This window comes from Eubalaena glacialis, chromosome 6 (assembly GCF_028564815.1).
Source record: "Eubalaena glacialis isolate mEubGla1 chromosome 6, mEubGla1.1.hap2.+ XY, whole genome shotgun sequence".
Taxonomy (NCBI): Eukaryota; Metazoa; Chordata; class Mammalia; order Artiodactyla; family Balaenidae; genus Eubalaena; species Eubalaena glacialis.
This window is the reverse complement of record NC_083721.1, coordinates 8,092,074-8,119,252: the sequence shown is the minus strand read 5'-3', so window position 1 is coordinate 8,119,252 and position 27,179 is coordinate 8,092,074. Positions and strand designations below refer to the sequence as shown.

General features: G+C 41.4%; 1 protein-coding gene across 4 annotated transcripts in view; it reads left to right on the top strand.

The window, feature by feature from the left end:
• Positions 1-23,580: 23,580 nt before the first annotated feature.
• Positions 23,581-27,179, top strand: part of DYRK1A (dual specificity tyrosine phosphorylation regulated kinase 1A) — a 138,624-nt gene continuing 135,025 nt past the window's right edge. For 2 of the 4 annotated variants that reach the window (XM_061193924.1, XM_061193920.1), the window contains exon 1: positions 23,581-23,877. The gene's annotated coding sequence lies outside the window, so the exon portion shown is untranslated. Of the gene's footprint in view, positions 23,878-25,177; positions 25,321-27,179 lie in introns of those variants that run through there. The other 2 variants (XM_061193925.1, XM_061193921.1) reach the window with 2 other exon arrangements.

The following is a 27,179-nucleotide window of genomic DNA, read 5'->3' as shown; positions in this document are numbered from 1 at the left end:
TCCTTTATTTTTATTTTATTTATTTATTTATTTATTTTTGGCTGCGTTGGGTCTTTTTTCTGTGCAAGGGCTTTCTCTAGTTGCGGCAAGCGGGGGCCACTCTTCATCGCGGTGAGCGGGCCTCTCACTATTGCGGCCTCTCTTGTTGCGGAGCACAGGCTCCAGACGCGCAGGCTCAGTAGTTGTGGCTCACAGGCCTAGTTGCTCCGTGGCATGTGGGATCTTCCCAGACCAGGGCTCGAACCCGTGTCCCCTGCATTGCCAGGCAGACTCTCAACAACTGCGCCACCAGGGAAGCCCCTAAGCATCCTATTCTTGATTCATGGCTACAATATTTCTCTTATTTTTCTGATATATATTATTATTATATTTTTTTTGGCTGCACCGCGTGGCTTGTGGGATCTTAGTTCCCTGACCAAGGATTGAACCTGGGCCTTCAGCAGTTAAAGCACGGAGTCTTAACCTCTGGACTGCCAGGGAATTCCCCATCTGATGATAGATTTTTTAATTAAGATTTAAAAAAATTTTTAATTTTAATTTTTTATTGAAGCATGGTTGATTTACAATATATAGCATTTCCCATCTTATACAATATATCCTTGTTGCTTATTTGTTTTACATAGAGTAGTTTGTATCTCTTAATCCCCTACTCTTCTTTACCCCTCCCTCTTTCCCTCTCCCCACTGGTAACCACTAATTTGTTCTCTGTACCTGTGAGTCTGTTTCTGTTTTGTTATATTCAATTGTTTGCTTTATTTTTTATATTCCACATATGAGTGATAACATAGAGTATTTGTTGTTCTCTGTTTGACTTATTTCACTTAGCATAATACCCTCCAGGTCCATCCACGTTGTTGCAAATGGTAGAATTTCATTCTTCTTTATGGCTGAGATATATTTCACTGTATATATATGTACCACATCTTTATCCATTCATCAATTGATGGACACTTAGGTTGATTCCATATCTTGGCTATTATAAATAAAGCTGCTATGAACATTGGGGTGCATGTATCTTCTCAAATTAATGTTTTCATTTTCTTCAGTTATATACCCAGGAGTAGGATTGCTGGGTCATATGGTAGTTCTATTTTTAGTTTTTTTTGCGGAAACTCCATACTGTTTTCCATAGTGGCTGCATCAGTTTACATTCCCACCAACAGTGTACTAGGCTTCCCTTTTCTATACATCCTCACCAACATTTGTTATTTGCAGAAGTTTTGATGACAGCCATTTTGACAGGTGTGACTGATAGCTCATTGTGGTTTTGATTTGCATTTCTCTGACGATTAGCAATGTTGATCATCTTTTCATGTGCCTGTTGGCCATCTGCATATCTGCTTTGGAAAAATGTCTATTCATGTCTTCTGCCCATTTTTTAATTGAGCTGTTTGTTTTTTGATATTGAGTTGTATGAGCTGTTTATATATTTTGGATATTAACTCCTTATCGGTCATATCATTTGCAAATATTTTCTCCCTTTCATTAATTTGTCTTTTTGTTTTGTCAATGGTTTCCTTTGCTGTGCAAAAGCTTTTAAGTTTAATGAAGTCTCATTTGTTTATTTTTGCTTTTGTTTCTTTTGCCTTAGGCGACAGATCCAAAAAATATTACTATGATTTATGCCAAAGAGTGTTCTGTCTATGTTCTCTTCTAGGAATTTTATGATTTTAGGGCTTATATTTAGGTCTTTAATTCATTTTGAGTTTACTTTTGTATCTGGTGTGAGAAAATGTTCTCATTTCATTCATTCTTTTACATGTAGCTGTACAGTTTTCCCAGCCCTACTTATTGAAGAGATTGTCTTTTCTCCATTGTATAGTCCTGCCTCCTTTGTTGTATTTTAACTGACTATTAGTGGGTTTATTTATGGACTGTCTACCCTGTTGCATTGATCTATGTGTTTGTTTTTGTGCCAGTATCATACTGTTTTTTTTGTTTTTTGTTTTTTTGACTGCGTTGGGTCTTCGTTGCTGCATGTGGGCTTCTTCTAGTTGCGGTGAGTGGGGGCTACTCTTCGTAGCGGTGCGCAGGCTTCTCACTGCGGTGGCTTCTCTTGTTGTGGAGCACGGGCTCTAGGTGCACGGGCTTCAGTAGTTGTGGCACATGGGCTCAGTAGTTGTGGCTAATGGGCTTGGTTGCTCCACAGCATGTGGGATCTTCCCAGACCAGGGCTCCAACCCGTGTCCCCTGCAATGGCAAGCGAATTCTTTTTTTATAAATTTATTTATTTTATTTATTTCATTTTTGGCTGTGTTGGGTCTTCACTGCTGCACGCGGGCTTTCTCTAGTTGCTGTGAGCGGTGGCTACTTTTCATTGCAGTGCGTGGGCTTCTCATTGCGGTGGCTTCTCTTGTTGCAGAGCATGGGCTCCAGGTGCACAGGCTTCCGTAGTTGTGGCTTGCGGGTTCTAGAGCACAGGCTCAGAAGTTGTGGCGCATGGGCTTAGTTGCTCCGCGGCATGTGGGATCTTCCCGGACCAGGGCTGGAACCCGTGTCCCCTGCATTGGCAAGCGGATTCTTAACCACCGCACCACCAGGGAAGCACCCATACTGTTTTGATTACTGTTGCTTTGCAGTATAGTCTGAAGTCAGGGAGGGTGATACTCCCAGCTTTGTTCTTTTTTCTCAAGATTGCTTTGGCAGGGTGGGGAGGGATAAATTAGGAGTTTGGGATTAACAGGCACACACTACTATATATAAAATAGATAACCAACAAGGATCTACTGTATAGCACAGGGAACCATACTCAATATTTTCAAATAACCTATAAGGGGAAAGAATCTGAAAAAAATAGATATATATGTATGTATAATTGAATAACTTTGCTGTACACCTGAAACTAACACAACATTGTAAATCAGCTATACTCCTATAAAAATAAATTAATTAGTTAAAAAAAATTGCTCTGGCAATTTGGGGTCTTTCGTGGCTCCACTGTTCTAGTTATGTAAAAGAATGTCATGGGTATTTTGACAGGGATTGCATTAAATCTGTAGATTGCTTTGCATATTATGGACATTTCAACAATATAAATTATTCCAATCCATGAACTTGGAATATCTTTCCAGTTCTTTGTATCATCTTCAGTTGCTTTCATCATTGTTTCATAGTTTTCAGAGTATAGGTCCTTCTCCTCCTTGTTACATTTATTCCTAGGTATTTTAGTCTTTTTGGTGTAATTTTAAACAGGATTGTTTTCTTGCTTTCTCTTTCTTTTCTCTTTTTAAAAAATATTTATTTATTTATTTATCTGGCTGCACCTGGTCCTGGTGGCTGCAGGTGGGCTCCTTAGTTGCTGCTCCAGGGCTCCTTAGCTGCTACATGTTAGCTCCTTAGTTGCAGCATGCATGCGGGATCTAGTTCCCTGACCAGGGATCTAACCTGGGCCCCCTGCGTTGGGAGCACGGAGCCTTATCCACTGTGCCACCAGGGAAGTCCTTGCTTTCTCTTTCTGATAGTTCATTATTAGCGTTTAGAAAAGCAACAGATTTATGTTTATTGATAAAGTATCCTGCAATTTTACTGAATTCATTTATTAGATCTAATAGTTTTTTGGTGGAGACTTTGGGATTTTCTATATACCGTATTATGTTGGGGCTTCTCTGGTGGTGCAGTGGTTAAGAATCCGCCTGCCAGTGCAGGGGACACGGGTTCAAGCCCTGGTCCAGGAAGATCCCACATGCCACGGAGCAACTAAACCCATGCGCCACAACTACTGAGGCTGTGTTCTAGAGCCTGCAAGCCACAACTACTGAAGTCCGTGCTCCTAGAGCCCGTGCTCTGCAACAAGAGAAGCCACCGCAATGAGAAGCCCGCACAACGCAACAAAGAGTAGCCCCCACTCGCCACAACCAGAGGAAAGCCCACGCGCAGCAACAAAGACCCAACACAGCCAAAAATAAAATAAATAAATACATTATCATGTCATCTGCAAATAGTGACAATTTTACTTCTTCCCTTCCAATTTGGATGCTTTTATTTCATTTTCTTTTCTGATTGCTGTGACTAGGACTTCCAATACTATGTTGAATAAAAGTGGCAAGAGTGGGCATCCTTGTCCTGTTCCTCATTTTAAAGGAAAGGCATTCAGATTTTCACCATTGAGTATCATGTTAGCTATGGGTTTGTTACAAATGGCCTTTATTATATTGAAATATATTCTTTCTATACCACCTTTGATGAGAGTTCTTTATTATGAATGGATGTTGAATTTTGTCAAATGCCTTTTCTGCATCTATTAAGTTGATCGTGTGATTTTTATCCTTCCTTTTGTTAATGTGGTGTATCACATTGATTGATTTGCGTATGTTGAGCCATCCTTGTGATGCTAGAATAAATTCAACTTAATCATGGTGTATGATCCTTTTTTTATATATTGTTGAATTTGGTTTCCTAGTATTTTGTTGAGGATTTTTGCATCTATATTCATCAGAGATACTGGCTTGTAATTTTCCTTTTTTTGTAGAGTCTTTGTCTGGTTTTGGTATCAGGGTAATGGTGGCCTCATAGAATGAATTTGGGATTGTTCTCTCTTCTTCAATTTATTGGAATAGTTTGAGAAGATTAGGTATTTGCTCTTCTTTATATGTTTAGTAGAATTCCCCTGTGAAGCCATCCAGTATTGGACTTCTGTTTGCTGAAAGTTTTTTTATTATTATTTTTTTTAATTACAAGTTCAATTTCACTACAACTGATTGGTCTGTTCAGATTGTGTATTTCTTCCTCATTCAGCCTTGGAAGGTTACATGTTTCTAGAAATTCGTCCATTTCTTTTAGGTTGTCCAATTTGTTGGCATATAACTGTTCGTAATAGTCTTATGATTTTTTGTATCTTTGTGATATCATTTGTTATTTCTCCTCTTTTATTTCTTATTTTGTTTATTTGGGTTCTCTCTCTTTTTTTCTTGATGAGCCTAGCTAAGGATTTATCAATTTTATTTATCTTTTCACAAAACTAGTTCTTGGTTTCATTGATTTTTTTCTTTTTTTCTTGGTTTCTTTTTTATTTATTTTCTCTCTGATCTTTATTATTTCTTTCTGCTGATTTTGGGCTTTGTTTTCCTTTTACTAATTCCTTTAGAGGATAGATTATGTTGTTTGTTTGAGATATTTCTTATTTCTTGAGGAAGGCTTCTATTGCTATAAACTTCTCTCTTAGAACTGCTTTTGCTGAATCTCATAGATTATGAAAAGTTGTGTTTCCATTTTCATTTGTGTTGAGGTATTTTCTGATTTCCTCTTTGATTTCTTTATTGAACCATCGGGTTTTTAGTAACACGTTAATTAGTCTCCATATGTTTCGGTCTTTCCCATTTTTTAATAATTGACTTCTAGTTTCATACCACTGTGGTCAGAAAAATGCTTGATGTACCTTTTATCCTGTCTAAATTTGTTGAGACTTGTTTTGCAGCCTAGCATGTGATCTTTCCCAGAGAATGTTCCATGTACACTTGAAAAGAATGTGTAGGACTTCCCTGGTGGTGCAGTGGTTAAGAATCTGCCTGCCAATGCAGGGGACACGGGTTCGATCCCTGGTCCGGAAAGATCCCACATGCTGTGGAGCAATGAAGCCCATGCGCCACAACTACTGTGCCTGTCCTCTAGAGCCCGTAAGCCACAACTACTGAGCCCGTGCACTCAGAGTCCATGCTCCACAACAAGAGAAGCTACCACAATGAGAAGTCTGCACGATGCCACAAAGAGTAGCCCCTGCTTGCCGCAACTAGAGAAAGCCCGTGTGCAGCAACGAAGACCCAACACAGCCAAAAATAAATAAAATTAAATCTTTAAAAAAAAAACAAACTTAAAGTTTAAAAAAAATAAAAAAGAATGTGTATTCTGCTGTTTTGGGATGAAATGACCTGTAGTTATCTATTAAGTTCTTCTGGTCTAATGTGTCATTTAAGACTACTATTTCCTTATTCATTTTCTGTCTGGCTGATCTGTCCATTGCTATAAATGGGTGTTAAGGTCCCCTATTATTATTGTATTATTGTCAATTTCTCCTTTTATGTCTATTAATATTTGCTTTATATATTTAGGTGCTCTTGTATTAGGTCCATATATGTTAATGAGTGTTATATTCTCTTGTATTGATCCCTTTATCATTATCTAATGCTCTTCTTTGTCTTATAGACTTTGTTTTAAAGTCTATTTTGTCTGATATGGGTATTGCTACCCCCACTTTCTTATCATTTCCATTGGCATGAAATATCTTTTTCCATCCCCTCACTTTCACTCTGTGTGCGTCTTCAGCTCTGAAGTGAGTCTGTTGTTAGCAGTAAATAGATGGGTCATTTTTTAAATTCCATCAGCCATTCTATATCTTTTGATTGGAGCATTTAGTCCATTGACATTTAAAGTGATTATTGACAGGTATGTACTTATTGCCGTATAGTTACTTGTTTTCTGGTTGTTTTTTATAGTTCTTCTCTGTTTTTTCCTTCTTCTTTTAGTTTAGCCCCTTGTGGTTTGATGATTTTCTTTAGTGGTATACTTGTGTTCCTTTCTCTCTTGTTTTTATGTATCTATTGTAGGTTTTTGTTTTGTGGTTACCACGGGGTTCATATATGTTGACCTAAAACTATATCAACTTGTTTTAAATAGGTAGTCATTTAAGAGCAAACACATTCTGAAAAATTTACATTTTTTACCCCCTCCTCCACTTCTTGTGTTTTTGATGTCATATTTTACATCTTCATGTTTGTCCCTTTATTAGTTATTGTAGTTATAGTTGATTTTACAGTTTTTTGTCTTTTAATCTTTGTCCTAGCATATTTAAGTGGTTGATCCTCTGCCTTTACTATATATTTGCCACTTTGATTTTTTAAAAAATACTCAATAAAAGTAGTAGATGGGTACTTCCACAATATGATGAACTTAAATCTCTACCTATATGCAGCATGAAGCTTAATGGAGAATGCTCAAAGCATTGCCATCCAAGTCAGGGCAAGATAAAGATGTCCTGTATCATAACTATTACTTGACAGTTTTCTGAGGGTCCTATTTATGCAAATTTTTTTTTTTTAATTTTATTTATTTATTTTTGGCTGTGTTGGGTCTTCGTTGATGCACACGGGCTTTCTCTAGTTGCGGTGAGCGGGGGGCTACTCTTCGTTGTGGTGCACGGGCTTCTCCTTGCAGTGGCTTCTCTTGTTGCGGAGCATGGGCTCTAGGTGCTCGGGCTTCAGTAGTTGTGGCACGTGGGCTCTAGAGTGCAGGCTCAGTAGTTGTGGCACACGGGCTTAGTTGCTCCGCAGTATGTGGGATCTTCCTGGACCAGGGCTTGAACCCATGTCCCCTGCATTGGCAGACGGATTCTTAACCACAGCGCCACCTGGGAAGTCCCTATGCAAATTTTATTTGCAGATTATATGATTGTTTACAGAGGAAGCCCAAGAGAATCAAAAGAAAAAGTATCATGAAGAATAAAAGAATTCTGTGAGGTGGTCAGGTAAAATTTTAATATAAGGAAATCGGTAGCCTTCCTGTATACAAAAGATAACTTAGCTCAAAGTGGTTGCTATCAAATGCTTTTTCAAAATCTATAGAAATGGTCAATTATTTTTCTCTTTTAATATTTTAATACTGTGAATTATTTTAATAGATTTTAAAATGTTGACACACCCTTTAATTCCTTGGTCATTGTAATAGTCATGCAAGGTTTTATTTAGAATTCTTGTGCTATCAGTCTTAAAAGGTATTTCTTTGTAGTTTTCTTGTTTATGCTATCATAGTTGGGTTTTTGTTTTACATTAAGCTAATATCACACACACAAAAAAAGACTTGAGATTTCCTTCACTTTATAATCTAACAATTTGGATAGAATTGAGTTATCCATTCCTTTAGGGTTTATTTGATTGAATCCCATGGTTAAACCTCTTGGCATTTTTCCTGAGAGGATTTGTCTGTTTTGGTTTCCTTTCTCTTATTAATTAACAAATAAACCTTTCTGAGTCACTGAGTTTTAGGTATGTCTCCTGTAGACAGTTTGGCTTAGTGATCCAAACTGAGAATATTTTTTCCATAGATATCACATTGTTGACTCCATACTATAAGCATACTATAAGAAATTAGTATATTTTCACTTCATTCATCTCCCCTGTCCCTTCCACCATGTAATTCTACTTAAGTACAAGATTTTTAAAACATGTTTACTTTTATATATTTAAATATGCTTATACCTCATTTAATAGGTTTAAATGATGTTATCTTTTTATCTCTGGTTATAAGAAAATTTTAAAAAACCTATTTTCCATCTTCTTTCCACATTGCCCACACTTAGTTTCTAAGTTATTTCACTTCTATAGTCTTAAGATTTTTAGTGTTATTATTCAGTTTGTTATATACAATCTCTCTGTTATATTCTTAAATGGATTTAATGCTCATTAATGCTTTGTATGTGGTTCTGCTATCTCTTGGTTGGCTGAAGTTCATTCTGTGTAATTTCTTTAAACAGCACTCATGGGAATTACAGATCTAGGTGTAAAATTCTTAGGTTATGCATACTTTCCTTGAGAATGCTAGGAATGCTCATGGAATGTTACTGTGGAAAAGTCTGAGGTTAGATAGATACAGATATATATATATATATATATATATATATATATATATATATATATATATACATACATATATATATATATATATATATATTCACCACCTGAGGACAACTCCAGTTTATGCTGTTGTACCAATATAATGATGAATAATGCCCACCCACTTTCACTCACAAGTGTCCCAGTTAGGACAACAAATTATACGGTCACTCTACATATAGATAACATGATATTTTTACAGGATGTCTAAAGAATTATTTATCTTTGAAGACCAGAAACCTTAGAGATTATGTCTTCATAATTATCTTTTTTTGTGAGTTTTTTTCTGGAACAAGGTATTCCTTATAATCTGCAGGTTGAATTTCTCTTTTGTTTTTGGAAAGTTGTCTTGAATTATATCTTTAAATATTTCTCTACACTCCTTCCTCCCTTGTTTTTTTGTTTTTTCTAATGGTATGAAGGTTATGCAGGTTGGATCTTCTTTGTCTTCCATATGTAAAACATATTCTCTCTAATCCTTTTAAAATACTTATTCTTTTTTATTTCATTTTTTCTTGCTTTTCTCTTTCTTATTCTCTACATGCTTTATTATATTTTTCATAGTGTTCATTCTCTTTTGTGTTGCTTTTAATTGGACCTTCACTTCTAGGATTACTTTTTCAATTTCTTTTCTAAGCTTTCATTTCTTTGGCTTGTATGGACACTTCCCTGAGCTCTTACATGTCTATTTGTGTTTTTGTATTACAGAGGAAACAGCCTAATTAGGCTTTTGTAATTCAGTTTTATCTGTTCAGAACCAATTTCACCTACTCTGTCACAATTTTCATCTGCTCCATGGCAATATTTTTCTATTTAATATTTCTTATTTGCCATTTTTTTCCTTTCATCATGTACTTATGGCACTATAATTACATAGATTCTATTTTAATTCAGTTTTAAATTATGAATTTTGCTTAAATAAACAGAAGTTTTTATGGACAACAAATTTCAGAAGGTTTAGATGGAGGAGGAGCCAGAGTTATGTTCCTGAATATTAGACAAAGTGCTGTGTGCCTGAATGTACTCTTTCAGCCTTTACTTCTCCAAACCATCAAAGATCAGCTCTGCATTGCTGTTCACAATGCTGAGTCTCTCTGCTACACCATCCTCACCAACAAGATGGCTCCTACAAATTATATGACTTTTCCATGTGATTCTTTATTCAGTACCACACTCCTTGCTTATCAAGAATCTGTGTCCATTTAAACTATTAAAATCACAAAATGATGACACTGGAAAAAAAATCAAGGAAATACAATGGAGTTATACGTTTCTTTGATTTACCCAAAAGAAATTAGTAAAAGGAAAAAGAGAAAAAGAAACAAAGGGACAAGGAACAGACGGCATAAGTGCAAACAAATAACAAGATGGAGGCATAAATTCAGTCATATCAGACATTAAATTAAAATGGATCAAATTATAATTCAAAGGCAAAGATCGTCAGGCTCAATAAGAAAAGATCCAATTATATACTATTTCACAGAGTTACACTTTAAGTATAAAGGCAGAGTTAGGCTGAAAGTGTAAAGATGGATAATTACATACTCTGTAAACATTAGCTAAATAAGGTTGGTCTGGCAAATTCATATTACAAAAAAAGATGGTAAGGCAAGAAGTTCTAGTGGTGATGAAGAGGGACATTTCACAATATAAAAGGTGAATTCAATAGGAAGACATAAGAATCACAAATGTATGTGTATCTAATAACATAGCTTCTAGATATAAAAAGCAAAACTTGACAGAAATTAAAGAGCAATAAACAAATCCACAATCACAATAAAGACAAATCTACAATCACCTCTCTCAATAACTAATAGAACAGACAAAACAAGCAGTAGGAACACAGATTTCAATGGCATTAATAGTCAAGTTGACCCAATTGATGTTTATAAAACACTTCACCTAACAATTGCAGAATACACGCTATTTTCAAGTGCACATGAAATATTCACCAACATAGACTATACATCGAGCGACAAAGCAAGTCTTAAAAAATTTCAAAGAATTGAAATCACACCGAGAATATTCTCTTACTATAGTGGAATTAAAGTTGAAATCAATAACAAAAACTAACTAGTTATCTGTAAATATTAAGCCACACATTCTTAAATAACCCATGTGTTAAAGAAAAAGCACAATGGATTAGAAATATCTTGACTTGAAATGATAATTAAAATATAATCCATCGACACATGTGGGGTATAGCCAGAGCAGGGCTGGACAGGGAAATATATTGTTCTAATGTGCAAACTAGAAGACAAGGTGAAAGCTAATTACCTAAACTTCAATCTGAAAAGGCTTAGAAAAATAAGAGCAAATTTAACCCAAAGTAAGTAGCAGGAAAGAAATACTTTTAAAAAGGCCCTAAATCAATGAAATGGAAAAACAGAACTGCAATAGACAAGAAGCAACACGACCATGAATCAACACAACCAATCTTTTTTAAAAGATTAAAAAAATAATATAATGTTTACAAGACTGATGAATAAAAATGAGTGAAAACACAAGTTATCAATACCAGTCATGAAAACTTAGATATCACCACAGATCCTACAGAGAAGAAAAGGATAATAGGAGGAAATTAAGAGCAACTTTATGTCAATAAATTTGACAGGTTAGATAAAATGGAGAAATTATTTGAAAAAATCAATTTATCAAAAACTGATACAAGAAGGAGTATAATATCTGAGTATTCTCATATCGTTTAAAGAAATGGAATCTGTTATTAAAAACAGTCCCTCTACAAAAACTTCAGTCCCACCTGACTTCACTGGTAAATTCTTTTGAAAATTTAATGAAGAAATGATACCAATCTTATAAAACTCTTTCACAGGAAGGAGAAAAGGGGAATATTTCCTCACTCATTTTATGAGGCCAGCATAACGTTGAGAACAGAACCTGATGAGAACACTGTAAGAGAGTTACAGACTGATATCTCTGATGAACACAAAAATCTTAAACAAACAATCACTAGCAAAATAAAGGAGGAAAGCCATACGATCCTCTCAGTAGATTCAGAAAAGTCACTCAGTGGAATTCAACACCTGTTCATCACAAAAACACTCAGTCAAGTAGGAATAGAAGGAAACTTCCTGCATTTGATAAAAGTATCTGAAAAGCCTATGGCTAATATATGAAATTCTGAATCGTGAAATACTGAATGCTTTTCCCTCTAGGATCAGGCGAGACAAAAATGTTTGCTATCACCACTTATATTCAACATTATACTGAGGTTCAAGTATGTACAATCATGGGAAAAAAGAAATAAAAAGCACACAGTTTGAAAATGAAGAAGTAAAAGTATTATTTACAGATAAGAAGTTGTGTACACAGAAGATCTAAAGGAATTTACAATCTATTAAAACTAATTAATGAATTAAGCAAAACTCTGGGATACATGGTCAATATACAAAAATCAATTCTTTCCATATGTTTGCCACAAATTAATCAGAAAATGAAATGGTAGGGTTAGAAAACTGTTTTAAGGAGCCACTCAAACATAACTGAGGACACTTACTTGCCTTATTCCTTGCTAAAGCCTGTATTGATCACTGGTATAAGAAACATGAAAGATACTCTAGCAAAACTTTCTGTATAAATGTAAAGTGGTATTGTTGGTAATGTTATCATTGCAGATTGTTTTCTAGGGGAGAACTTTACACAGTAAGTACAAGCAAAATTGAACCATGAGCAAAGTATGTTATTACCTTCAGGGCATCCTTAACTTAAACCAGATAATTGTTCACAGGCTCAGAAACCTCTGGGACAAGAAGCCATGGCTGTAAGCCAAGAGAGAAAAAATTGGATATTTCTTTAATACCTATTGAAGAGAGGAAAAGCAATTAGAGAGTAGATCATTTAAGTAAAGGAAGATGGGGAAACACCATCACGTTGGTATCCAGCCAATTAGTCAATCAGATGATAGTATAAATCATGCAACAAATATTCTCTTGCTTACCCCAAAGTTTCAGGAATTGGCTCATTGAGTTTTTAGCAGTAACGAATTGGAGAGGTGAGTCAATCTACATCTCCCACCTCTGTCCTTCTCACAGATGAGAAAATGGCAGCCTAGGGGGGCTGTGAGATTTGCCCCAAGTTGACCCACTTAACTGCAGAGTCGGGGGAGAGACAGGCCACCTGATGCCCAGTCCAGGGCTCTCTCCATCTCTTCTGCCTTCCTTCCATCGGGTTTTGAGAGAGAATTTACAAAGTGCTTGCAGCAATTTGAAGGAAATAACACCAGCACTAAAGGTGGCCCGAGATCACCAACAGTCTGGAACCTGGAGGCTCCCCTGTAGGGGTGGAAGGACTTTCTCCCCACCTTCCTAGGTTCGATAGCTGGGCCTTTGAAATAAACTGACAGCAGGCAGATTGAAGAAAAAAAGCATAAAAGAAATGCCAGCTCCACCATTTTGTAGTATTCTTAAGCCACTAAAATGCCAGGATACTAAAGTAGAATAGCCAGGAGTTAATTCTTCCATCATACCCGTGACGTCGTATATTTTCTGATCAGTGGATCTCCAAAGGGACTGGAATTATTTGCCCTGGAGAGAGAAAAGCAAGTATGATATGCTGTTCACAACTTTGTGTATTAAAGGTGTGCTTTTTTTGTTTGTTTGTTTGTTTTAAAAAAGGTGGTCTAGACAGTGAGTATTCAAACATAAGTAAATGGAACAAAAAACCAGAGATCTCAACTTGTCAAACCAGAACTCATCTTCTTCCTTAACTGGCTCTCTTAGGTGATGCTTTCATGGATCCAGCCACCATTTTTAACAGATTGAATTACAAGTTACCTACAGTGAAGTGCATTATTATTAACTGACCCCACATGCATTTGAGTGTCTTTCTGTGTCAGATACCCTGATCAGTGCTGGGGATACAAAGATGAATCAGACTGGGTTCCAATCCTGACAGAGTCTAAGACTGGTGGAGGAGACCAACAAGGAGACAAATAAACTATAACATGATCAGTTCTGGGGAAGAAAGGAAGGAGTAGATGAACCTTGTCTGGGGGAATCCCAGGTCTGTGGCCTGAAGCTTCTCACTCTGTATATATACTCTTTTGGGTTCATCCACCATTCCAGCTTTAATCTTGTGACCTTGAGTGCCTGGGAGTGAGTGCACAGGAGAATTGCAGGAGGAAAAATTTGTGTAAAGATTGTTTCTCATGAAGGGGTTCAGGACACACCACCCCAAAAATGTTGCTTTCGGATATTATTTTGAGCTGAAACCACTGGAAAAACAGCAAATGCAGGGAAAAGCTTTCTCTGAACTCCCCTTATCTGCCTAAAGTCAGATACTCCAAAAGAAACTCAAATGTCATAAGTGCCCTCCCCAGGAGTGTCATCAGCAGGGAAGACTGACTGTTACCCCAGAAGAAGAGACCAGAAGTCGACGCCACACTCAGACAAACGTCCTCACAAACTATCGTTATCTCCCATCTGTTCCTCTAAGGGCCCCTTCATCTTTCCTGAAAATCATTTGCTCTCCCCTAAGTTGGCTACATCCTTCCTCCCCTTCTCCTGTTGATGGTATTTAAGCTCTCAAATCACACCAATTTATTGAGTATTCACTTTTTTTCTTGTGATGCCCCATGCACATACTATTAAAAATAAATGTGTGTACAGCTTTGCCGCTTACAATCTACCTGCTATCTGTTTATTTCACAGACCCAGCTATCAAACCTAGGAAGGTGGGGGGAAAGGCCTTTCTTCCCTACAGGGGAGCCTCCAGGTTCCAGACTGTTGGTGATTCAGGCCAACAGTGCTGGTGTTACTTCCTTCAAATTGCTGCAAACACTTTGTAAATTCTCTCTCAAAACCCGATGGAAGGAAGGCAGAAGAGATGGAGAGAGCCCTGGACTGGGCATCAGGTGGCCTGTCTCTCCCCCGACTCTGCAGTTAAGTGGGTCAACTTGGGGCAAATCTCATAGCCCCCCTAGGCTGCCATTTTCTCATCTGTGAGAAGGACGGAGGTGGGAGGTGTAGATTGACTCACCTCTCCAATTTGTTACTGCTAAAAACTCAGTTAGCCAATTCCTTAAACTTTGGGGTAAGCAAGAGACAATATTTGTTGCATGATGATTTGTACCATCATCCTATTGAATAACTGGCTGCATACCGACTTGATGGTGTTTCCCCATCTTCCTTTACTTAAATGATCTACTCTCTAATTGCTTTCCCGCTCTTAAATGGATATTAAAGAAATGTCCAATTTTTTCTTTCTTGTTGTTGGAGCTGGTGTCTATCAGAGACCCTTCCTCCCCCGGCACCCCACAAATCAATTGCTTGGACAGAGTTGGAGGTACAGAGAATGTCTCTTGTAACATGGAATCGAAATCCAGGCATAGGAAGCAGATGAAGGAAATTTTAATGAGAAGGGAGGATATGAGAATAGTTCTCAAGAACTTAGTGAAGTAAAGAAGGAAACAAATACTTGTTGGATGCCCGCTAGGCTCCTGGTATTCTGGGCTTACTGCCACATGTTTATTTCTGAAATGAGACGTGGGAAGAGGCCTATTTTATGATATTCCCAAGATTTAGAACCTGAGTCATTAGGTTAAAAACTATAGGGACATAGGGTCTATTTTTTTCTCCTAATCACCAATAATTCATTGTAGAAAATTTGAAAAAAGGTACAAAAAACAGAAATATCACTTATAAGTGTACCACCCTATGATAAATATTACAAAAATTTATTTTAATATATATAATTTTAATTACAAAATTGAAGTCATACCAAATCTACTACTTTATTTATTCTTTTATTATGTGTTCTATTTTGACATGATTTTTAAAAAATATATCTATTTATTGGGTGCGCAGGATCTTTGTGGCGGCGTGCGGGCTCCTTTAGTTGCGGCGTGCGGGCTCATTTAGTTGCAGCATGTGGGCTCATTTAGTTGTGGCATGAGGGATCTAGTTCCCTGACCAGGAATCGAACCCAGGCTCCCTGCATTGGGAGTACAGAGTCTTAACCACTGGGCCACCAGGGAAGTCCCTATTTTGACATGATTTGCCACATTTTTTAGTCAAGCACCCACTGCTGGACATTTAGGTTGTTTCCAATGTTTCAACTTAAGGATGCCCTTGAGGGGAGTTGCTTGAAGGGTGGTGGGTTGGCCAGGGCAAGTGTTGAAAGAAAAGGAGATGTTTAGCCTGAGAAAAACTAGATTCAGGTGGGAAAATCACAGCTTTCTTCCAATATTTGAAGGTTGGTATTTGGAGGAGGAGTGAGACTTGGTCTTTGTGGTCTCAAAAGAGTGGGTGGAAAGTGTGAGGGGGTCAATTCATGGTGTGTACAGTTAAGGGCAGCTTCAGGAGGTAGTGAGTTTCCAGCTCATGAAGATGTTTAAACGCAGACTAAAAATCACTTACGCTTACAGTAGAAAGACCTGAGAGTTTTGAAAACACAGAAGAAGTAATTTATTCATTAGTTTTTGAAGGGGAAGATGTCATGGAAAAGGCTTCAAAAGCAAAAATTTGGAGGCAAATCTCTTATTATTTATTATTATTTGTATCAGGGCCCAATATTTATATAATAATTTACAGTTCACAAAGTATTAGGAAGAATCCCCCTTTTAAAATGAGAGAACAAAGTTAGGGATGCAGGCTTTTATTTTGGTAGTAGTAGCTTTATTGAAGTATAAATACATACAATAAAGTACACATACCTAAAAATAAATAAATAAAATTAAATAAAATGAGAGAACAGATTCAGAGAGGTTAAGTAAACCACCCAAGTTCCTACAGCTGGGAGGTAGTGGAGCTGGACCAGAGGCTCACGTTCACAGTCTCTACAACCACTCACTTTTCCACTTGCTATTATTACTCTGTTAAGGTCAGCAGTCCCTTCTTGAAAGTCCAGACTCACAGGACTTTGCCTGTGCCCTGCTTCACTGCAAGGCAATGAAAATGTCCCCAGTGACTAATGTGAACAGAATGTCGCCGTACAGCTAACAGGTAAGGTCTCCTGTGTGTCCTTTCTACGCCATAGCAGCGACTTCACGATTAGGGGTCTGACAGGTGAGGGCGGGGCTCCTTCCCACTCTAACATCCTAGGATTCCATGATGTCTGAGGTGGCTTCTGCTCAGGACAGGGCCCCCGTCCCTGGCGGTCTGAATGACTATACCTGCCACATTATCCCTCTGTCTCATATATACCTTCGACCCTGTCAACTCAGACCCCCGGAACACTGGGCTTTGAGCCTCCAATCTATCTGTCTAGCTGGAAAGCACATAGCCCAGGAAATTATTACTGTTTCTGGCATCCACCCCGAATCCTTGCCTTCCTCTTAGTCTGTTTGGGCTTGGCGCACTGAAGTGAAATGTCAGGTTCCCTTTTGGCTCCAGGAAGTTGCCCAGCATCATCTTCCGGTGAGCGACTCCCAGCTGCACTCCTGGGGGACCCTCCCCACCTGGCCTTTCTAGCAAAGCAAGTCAGCGGGTCCCATGATATTGACCCACTTCCCTGGAAACACCTCTGGGTTTATAACTCTCCCACGCAGGCTCCCTCCCAATCTGCCGGAAGCCTGCATCCACCGTAGGACAGAGAGGAAGGCCGGAAGCAGATGGCCACCCCCTTTCAAGCCCAGAGTGAAGTGGGCTTCTCTTGCTTTTAACCATTTCCCGGTTTCAGCTGTTTCGCAATTCGATGGTGACTCCATTCTTACAAAAACATTTACTTGGTTGCCAGCATATTTCAAGCACTGGGGGTAAAAAAAAGCCAAGTGAGCTAGGTCTCTGCCCTTGAAGAGCTTCCTTTCCTCCTGGCAGATGGAAAAGGAAACCTACGATGAAGATGCAGGAAGAGAAATGCTTTGATGAGGGAATGAGACCTTCCAAAAGAGAGAACAGTGCTCTGGGGACCTCAGTTGGGGGTGCCTCTGCCAAGAAGGCCTGAGGGTCAGATCATGAGAGGACTGGGTGACAAACTGAGGAGTAGGAGTCTTATCCCCAAAGCAGTGAGAGCCCTTTAGGTGTTTAGCAGGTGATATTATACTGAATTTGAGAAAGAGTCCTCTGCAGCCCTGAGGAGGAGGGGGAAGGAGGAACAAGCCGAGAGGCTGGGAGGGGGCTTTTACTCTTTATGTCATTCTTTTCTATTCTGTTTGGATTTTCAAACCATAAGCTTGAATTGTTTTTATTTTTAAAATAAACAGTCATTATAATGGGATTAGTGGTTCCTTTTGTCTTAGTCTTTATACTCTTTATGTTATAGATTTAAAAAGGAAACATAATAAATCATTTTTGCTTTCAAAATTCTGGAATTGCTTTCAGACATGGGAAGGGACAGGCGTGTTTGTTGACCTTCACAAATGGTTTGGCTATTTGACTCTGCCCTTAAGCTGCTAATAGTACAAGCAGACAGAAGGCTGTTATTTTTGTGTTTGGGATATAGAAGCTAAAAGACTCAGCCACACAGAGTCGCTGCCTAAACCTCTGTCCAATGAGAATGCCCTAATCTATGGTTTCTCAAACTGGAGGTACTTGGGGTGAGCTGCGGACTGTGCAGGAACACTGGTTTGAGAAACACTGATGAAATAGAACTAGCTCCATGGTAATCACTAACATTACAGTATCTCTTCAGTGGAATCTTCTTCTTCCAGCTTTGCCCTGCAACAATCTTTCCTCTAGCACTAGAGAAATTCTATCCATTTTAAGATCAGAAGAGAACATTTCCCACTTCTATACAAATCGATGGACAGTTTCTCGTAAAGTTTCATGATTGCCAAAAACCTCACGTAGGAAAACAGGAAGGAAATAGCAGTAGATCATCATTCATTTAACAATACAAAACAAAACAGTATTTATGGTATGCCAGATATGGTGATATAAAGATGAAAATATAGGAACCTTGCCCTAAAAGCACTTATAGTTTAGACATGCAAATACAATGTAATAAAGTAATACCACTGCTATACCCACATAAATATCTTTTGCACTGAATTGAAGCAAACATTGGAAAATAGCAGGAAATGGACATACCAAAAAACACTGTAGGAATATTAAATGATGTCCACTACATACCTACATTAAAGCGCCAAGAAAATAGCCAAAATTCTCCAAAACTGTTGAGCTAATGAACCATTGAAGTAAGTGGCCTTTGTAGATTTCTGTGCCTCCTACTTAATTTTTAATTCCATGTACTTAATTGTTTTTCACAGTTTCATTAGGGTATTTTTCCTCAACCTGTTAATTTCAAGGAAGGTATTATATATATATGAATCAATATATTTAAGTGTATTTCTTTTCAAGTCTTGCCAAAATGTTGCAAAATACTGTTTCAAGATATCCCCAAACAGTGCAAATATCCAGTTTAATCGACAATTTCACATTTTCTATTCAACCTTTATCTTGATGTCACAGAAAAAGAAAATGTTAATGATAATTCATGAAATAATACTGGTAAACATTCTTACGTATTAGGAAAGTAATGAATATTGCATGGTCCTCCTTTTAAAAAATGACAACATTAGAACCCCATCTTGGGATAAAACAACCTTGTAGGCAACCTTATGATGCTAGGATAATGGCAGCAGAGCACTTGGTCCCAGTGCCTGGTTAAGAGGAGGCAGGGATGCTGAGGGCAGTGAGGCTGAGAGCAGGAAAGAAGTCTGGGCTAGATCCAAGGAGAGATGGCCACAGGTAAATTGACTGTGGTGATGAATGTCTGGTGTTGATATCATATACTAGCTTAACAACAGCATATAGCCTGCCAGTTTTCTTTTCTTCCTTTCTTCCCCCCCCGCCTCCTTTCTCCTCCTCCCCTTTCTTCCCTCTCTCCTCCACCTCCTCCTTCATCCCCTCCCCGCTTCCTCCTTTCTTTTTCTCCTCCTCCTCCTCCTTATTCTTTGCAGTAACTAAAAAAAAAAAGAAATCGATAAAAAGATGATATTATATATTTCCTTTTCCCCCAAATGGGCATAGGATATACACAAGCAGGGCACAAATAGCTAATAAACATATATATATATATATACACAAAGAAGATACTAAATGGTCAAAGAAATGCAAATTAAAACAAGAGAGTGTGGTAGAGTGTGGGAAAAAGCCATTCTCACATACTACTTTTAGGAGTGCAAATCGGTGAAATCATTTCTGTGGGATATTTTCACAACATGAGTCAAGCCTTTTAAGGATACATGCCCTTATACTAAGGAAATAACTAGATAGGTGTGTAAAATGTATATATGGGCTGTTTATGCAGCTTTATTTGTAATAACAAAAAAGAGGAAAACTTCATTAAAAAAAACTAGAGCAATTAAATTAATTATGGTTCATTCAACTGGTGGAATACTTGTAGCTTTTAAAATAATTATCTAAATTTCAATTGATTAACACAAAAATTTGGTCACAACATACCTAAGTAAAAAAGGCAAAAGGCATAAAAGGTACCTCTGTATGTTGTATGTGTGTGTGTGAGCTCATGTCTCCCTAAGAAAATCTGGGAGGACTTATTCCAGTATGAAACTAATAATAAGGTTTACCTCTGGGTGGTATCTATGAATAATCTTTACTTCTATTGTTTTCCATATTGTAAAACTGTCTGTAATGACCATATATTACTTTTTTTTTTTTTAAATAAATTTATTTATTTATTTATTTATTTTGGCTGTGTTGGGTCTTCGTTTCTGTGCGAGGGCTTTCTCCAGTTGCGGCGAGCGGGGGCCGCTCCTCATCGCAGATGCGTGGGCCTCTCACTCTCGCGGCCTCTCTTGTTGCGGAGCACAGGCTCCGGACGCGCAGGCTCAGTAATTGTGGCTCACAGGCTTAGTTGCTCCGCAGCATGTGGGATCTTCCCAGACCAGGGCTCGAACCCGTGTCCCCTGCATTGGCAGGCAGACTCTCAACCACTGCGCCACCAGGGAAGCCCCATATATTACTTTTATTTTTTGGCTTTGGACATCCACTGTAGAGAACTGAGTGTTAACTTTTCAGTCCATTCAGCATACTACATTTGTCAGCTTAAATAAGGCCCCTCTCTTGTTTTAATTTATTTTGTTTCTTTTTAATCTGTTTGATATACATGAATTACTTTTAAAATCAGAACAAACAATAAAGCTTGTCTGAGGGAACAGTCAAGCACTCTCACTCGGAAGTCTGTGAGAAGAGCAAGGGTATCCTCACCACTGCCCAGGCATGAATTGTAAATTGTGCACCTTGTCACCTGGTATGAGGCGCAAAGATAGGATTCTTGGTTGTTTATCCTTGGAATGTTTGGGTTGTAACTCCCAGTGGGGTTCCAACTACTGAAATTTTGGGCTTAGTATGGTACACCACCAAGAGTGGTCGTGAGCAGATTTGGAAACCAGCAAAAAACCCCTGGCATCTTGTCTTAGATTGGTGTATCAGTCTGCCGGGACTGCCATAACAAAGTACCACCAACCAGGTGGCTTTGACAACAGAAATGTATTGTCTCACAGTTCTGGAGGCTAGAAGTCCAAAACAGAATCTTGTTCCAAGCCTCTCTACCAGTTTCTGGCAGCCTCAGGTGTAGGTGGCGTTCTCCCTGTGTCTTCACATCATCTTCCCTGTGTGTGTCTGTGTGTTCAAATTTTACCTTTTTATAAGGACATCAGTCATTGGATTAGGGCTCACTCCAATGACCTTATCTTGATTACCTCTGTAAAAACCCGATCTCCAAATAATCTTGGATCATTTTGGTGTGGTGGAAAGAACATAGGCTTTGCAATTACACATGAGTTTAAATCTTGGCTTCACCACTTACTGGTGGTATGACCTTGGGACAGTTATTTAATTATTCAGGACTTGATTTCTCACTGGTATAATGGGGATGTAATGTTGCTGAGGTTTAGAGATACCCTAGAATGTGCTGGGTATGTGCAGGCTGTTACCATCTGTGATTTGGGGGTCTTTGCTTGTAGACGTTAATTTCTATGATTAGATATATTTGTAATACATCTGTCAGTGGACCTGATGGGAAGATTCTCAGATGAGAGCAAGGATTTAATCACTGAACCTGGTCAAGACTAAACTGGCATCTATACCAGAGTCCTTCCTGCCTACATGTGTTCACGTGTTTGGGATCAGCATAATTCACAGGTTACTTTTTAGGTGAAGCCTGTATAAAACCATTTTACAGCATTCCAACCTGGACATGACAGCTTATTGATCAATGTTGTTTAAGGCTGTCATACTGGGAGGAGGGATGGTGGTGGCGGTGGGGTGGAGGGGAGAAAGGGTGCAGCCTTCTACACATGAGGACCAGCAATGCCTTCTATTACTGCATGACTATGAGCTCAAGATTCTGCTTCACCCTGATAACCTTCTAGACGGACTTGACTGAAGACAAGGGCACGTTTCTTGAGACATTGTCATATTCTTTTCAGGTTATCTAGAAGATTACTTATGCAAGTTTCCTTCATTACCAGCAATAAAACTTTTTTCTAAATAAATTTATTTATTTTTATTTTTGGCTGCGTTGGGTCTTCATTGCTGCGCAAGGGCTTTCTCTGGTTGTGGTGCGCGGGCTTCTCATTGTGGTGGCTCCTCTTGTTGCAGAGCACGGGCTCTAGGCGTGCGGGCTTCCGTAGCTGCAGCATGTGGGCTCAGTAGTTGCGGCACGTGGGCTCAGTAGTTGTGGCTCGCGGGCTCTAGAGCGCAGGCTTAGTAGTTGTGGTGCACGGGCTTAGTTGCTCCATGGCATGTGGGATCTTCCCGGACCAGGGCTTGAACCCGTGTCCCCTGCATTGGCAGGCGGATTCTTAACCACCGCGCCACCAGGGAAGTCCCACCAGCAATAAAAAATTGACTCAAAGTTAATTTAGTGTTAAAGGTTGCAGATGCTTAAGTGTCCTGATAGAAGTGAAACTGTGGTGAATGGGGGTGGGTTTGGCGGTGGGAGCACGGAGAAGAGAAGCAGGAGGGAGGAAGGAGTTGGTTGTATAGGTGGAAGTGTAAGTTTGGGCAGAGTCAAGATTGCAATCTCTCACCCCAATAGGGACACTCTTCGCCACTTCCTTCAAAACAATCAGGTTGAATGTGGACTTTAACTGCATTACTAATTTTGAAAAAGTCGGCACTCTAAAAGAACTTTTGATAGGCATGGTAACTTTTGATACCATGAGAATCAGTCTGAAGTAAGTTATTTGCCTACTTTTTGCCTAATTTATCTTAAGTTTAGTCTGGTTTCTTTCATGGCCTGTGCTAATTTGAATGGTTGCCTTAGTATATCAAGGTTCTAATAACTGTAGGAGGGAAACATTTGTTGGAAAAACTCAAGTGTCTTTTCTCCAGTCACACAGGATAGAGACCAGTATTTATAACGGGGTTGTTTTTCCTTTTTTTTCTTTTGATTTGTACTAAAAGATTAAAAATATTTTATTGGGGTATAGTTGATTTAAAATGTGTTAGTTTCAGGTGTACAGCAAAGTGAATCAGTTAAACATATACATACATCCGCTCTTTTTTTAGATTCTTTACACCTGTAAGATTGTATCTGCAGCCATTGTACTTATGAACGGTTTAAGCTTAAGAAAAAATTGATACGAACATTATCATAAGATTGCAAAAACAAGCTTAGAAATAAATCCATAAACTGGTGACTAAGAGTAAAATAATATCTATAATATCCTTTTTACCATAATATTAAATGCCATTTTACTAGGCTTGGTACAAAATATAATTTCAGACAGTGGCTGTCTACTAATTACACAGTAGCCAGCACAGCAGGGCTACTAGCATACCTAGGTTTTAATGCCTGGGGAGCACACCTCGCAATATTTAGTCAGGCAGAAAGTCTAGATAAAACAAAGATAAACCAAGGCCAGAATATTAATAAATTGTGGGCGGATCTAGAATCTGGAAACTGAGACGGTACATGAAAAAGAAAATCAGGGAGTCGGACAAAGATACAGTAACAGCTTAAGACGATTAATTTTCGGGGAATTCCGACGGGGAAGGAAGGCTGTGCCCGGAAAGGCGGGGGGGGGGGGGTTGAAATCCGTGGGAATGCCTGGGAGAGCCTGCACAGTCTAAAGTTTTTATGATGGCTCCGTCCATAATTTCTGTACGCTTGCATTGGCCGCCTCAAAGACCGAGCGACAGGATTTAATCAAGGTGTCAGCCGCAGGGGCATCCTGAATGCGGGCGAAGCGTCCGGAATTCCTGAGATGTCTGAAACGCGGAGGCGGCCTCTTCCCCACCCCCCGCCGCAGCCTCCGTGGGCATTTTCCGGCGAGGGGGGCACGCGAGCCCTTCGAAGAAGAGCTTAAACACGCGGACGTGCGCGGCTGGCGCGCTCCCCGGGGATGAAGGTGAGAGCCCCCGGCCCGGGCGCTCGGGGGGTGGGTTCCCCGGGTCCCCGCACGGCCTCAGAGTCCGGCCCCCCTCCCCCCGGGGCGGGCGGGGCTGCGGGCGCACGACGCGGAAGCTCTGGGCTCCGAGGGCGGTGGCGCGGGCGCCGCGCGCGCTCTGCGGGCCGCAGTCGGCGCGGGCGCGGCGGGAGCGGGGCGGGGCGCGGCCGGGCGGCAGGCGAAGAGGCGGGCGCTCGCGCACAGGCCGGGCCGCCGCCTCGCCCCCCTTCCTCTTCCCTACCTCGGCCCGGCCATCCCCCTCTTCTCCCCTCCCCCGAGCGAATCACGCGCCCTCCTCTGACACTCGTAGCGGGCCCGAACTCCGAATTTATCCTTCACGTGACCTGAGGGGGTTGGGTGGTTGGTTGGGGACGGAGGGGGAGAGGGAAAGGAGGGAACGGAATCTGCCGTTGCCCGAGCAACAGGCCCCGCCCGCCGGCTTGGGGCCGGGGGGCGGGAGGAGGACGTCAGCACGTCAGCCGGGGTTTTGCGTTTTGATTGACAGTTGCTATAGCGACCGGGTCGGTCCGTCGCCATTTTGTTGGTTGGTTTTTTTTTAAACCCTTTCGCTTCCCGCCCGAATAATAATAAAAAGCCCCATTGGAGTGAGGCGGGGGTGGCGGCGGCAAGAGCGGCGGGGGGATCCGGGGAGACTGCTGCCGTCGCTGCTGCTGATCGCGGCCCGGGACGGGCTCAGGGAGCGGACACCCCGAGCGGGGGGTGCGGGCGCCGCCGCCGCCGCCGCTTCTGCTGCTGTTCCTGCTGCTGCTGTTGGTGCCGCTGCCGCCGCCGGCGAGCGGGCGGGACCGGTGTGAGTGTGAGAGAGTGTGTGTGTGCGTGAGCGTGTGCGAGGACGAGTGTGCGTGCGTGTGTGTGTGAGTGTGTGTGAGTGTCTGTCTGTGCGGGGACTCGGGGGCGGGCGGTTCGGGCTCTCCTGGCGGAGGAGCCGCCGCCGCCGCCGCCGCCGCCGCCGCCGCTCGGGCCCCGGCGCTTCTCGCTGCGCAGGTTTGGAGCGCGCGCCATTTTGTGAAATTTACAAAATCCTCCTCGGGAAGAAGCCACCGGCAGCGGCCGCGACTCGGCGCCCGGCCTCCCCGCCGCCGCCGCCGCCGCCCTCCGCGCCGGGCCGGGCCTCGCGGCCCCGCCGCTGGGAGTCGGGGTCCGGGGACTGCGGTATTTGCCGGGGAGGGGGCTGTCGCCTCCCCGGCCCCGGGCGCCGCTGGAACCGCGAGCCGGAGAGAGACTAAGGAGGCTGCAGCTCGGCCGCGGAGCCGGGAGCGCCGGGGGCGGAGAGAGGAGGCCGGGGCGGCGCTGGCTGCGGAGGCCGCGGCGAGAGCGCAGCGGCGAGAGCCCGAGGCAGAGACTCACCGGAGGGAACGGCGCGAGCGCCCCGCCATCGTCCCGGTGAGTGTCCGGCCTGGCCCGGCCGCGGCCCCGGCCCCGCCCGGCCCGGCGCCCGGCTCCCCCCGCGGCCTGCAGCCGGGCCCGTGCCGAGGCCGGCCGGGCGGAGGGAGGGACCTGCCATTTTAGGAGGAGGCGCCGCGGCCCGGGGCCGGCCGCGGAGGGAGGGAGCCCGACAGGCCCGGTCCCAGAGGGGAGGGGGGTGCGAGCGGAGGGAAAGTTGCGGAGGGTGGGAGATGGGGCCGCGGCCTCCCGGGAGCCGGGGCTTGGGGGCCGGAGAAAGCGCCAGACCTTCACTGGTGGCCCGAGCGAAGGGGAGGAGGTTGTCTTCCTCCTCCTCCTCCTCTTCCTCCTCATCCTCTTCCCCCAGCTCCTCCCTCGTCCCTCCTCTTGGTCCCCACCAGTGTGGGAACGGCCGGGGTTCTCCGCAAGGACAATGCGCGGGTTAAGAAAATGGGGCTGGCTGCCGGGCTAGGCGCCGGGGAAGGTCGCGAGCCCGGTCCCCGCGCGGCCCTTTGGGGTGTGTGCTGGAGCCAGGGCACTCGGCATGCTCCGAAGTTGTGCAGTGAGTGCAAGTGAGCCCGGCCACTCGAGGTGGATTGATGACCTGTTTAGCAGCTGGAGGAATTGGTGGCTGAGGATGCGTAAATTATAATTGATACCTGGGTATTGCAACGAAACTTCACAAGTCTGTTAATAGGCAGAGACCCACTCTCGCTTAGAGCCACCGGAGCTGCTGAATAGCTTCACACTTAGCGAAAGGCCCCTCCCTGGTCCGAAATAGTTAAAAATGGCAGAATTAGTGAGTGACTCTGACCACTTCTCTGTGCCTGTCGTCCAACCCTTGGATGATGTGAATCTTGTAATCTAGGTGCAGTACTTGAATGCCAGCACCATTTGGTTCTTGAATTCCGCCCAAGTTGTCAGAAAATACACCTTGTAACATTGTTTTCACACTGATTTAAAGATTAGGACGAATAGTGCCAGGCACTTTTCTTCAGGGCCTTACGTGTATTAATTAAGTCGCTTATTCTCCCGGTAGGAACTGTTACCCATTTCACAGATGAGGAAATTGAGCGGTGACTCATCCAAGGTCATACAGCTGGGACCAGGAGTCAGTAGCCAGCCTGGGCTCTTAATCACTAGGGTATAACTCATTATTATAAATACTGGCAGATTTTGGAGCGATCTGTGTGTAATGACTCAGGGTTCTAACCTAGAGCTTCTGTCCACGTATAGTGTTTTGCATGGAATTAACTTTGTAGTTTGCGGAAGCGGAAAGGAAAGGTTGAGGTGAGGGCCTCTGAATGAAACTAACTTGTCAGCTTCCAAGCAAACAACATAGACAATTTTTGAATGGAAGGAATTAAAAAATATTCTTCAGTGCGTTTTGTTCACACTTAAATTTAATTATAGTCATGTAAGTATTGATGAGTCGTAAGAAAGTTTTGTGCACAGTTATTTTTAGTTACTTTTTATCTTTGAATACTTAAGATTTTCTCTGTGATCCCTTACACTTTACATATACAAAGTATTTAAGAGTGGATATATTTAGTATTTTGATTTTGGGGGCGTTTTCAAAATTCAGTGGAATGACCTTTAGCTTTTGTTTTGTAAACTTCTCATATCTTGATTAGTTACGAGAATATTTTTTTCAGCTAGAGTATAAATGTGGAAAGAGAATTAAAATTTCAGGTGCTAAGATTTTAAACGGAAGAAGATAGTTTCAAAGAGACTGCAGTTATGAAAAAAGTTCACTCAGTTATATTAAGATTTTTAGTATACATATGACTTACACTTAAAGTACCCCAGTGCTTTTGGGGGATTTGCCTTGGAATAGCAGTGATGTTTATGGTGGCTGT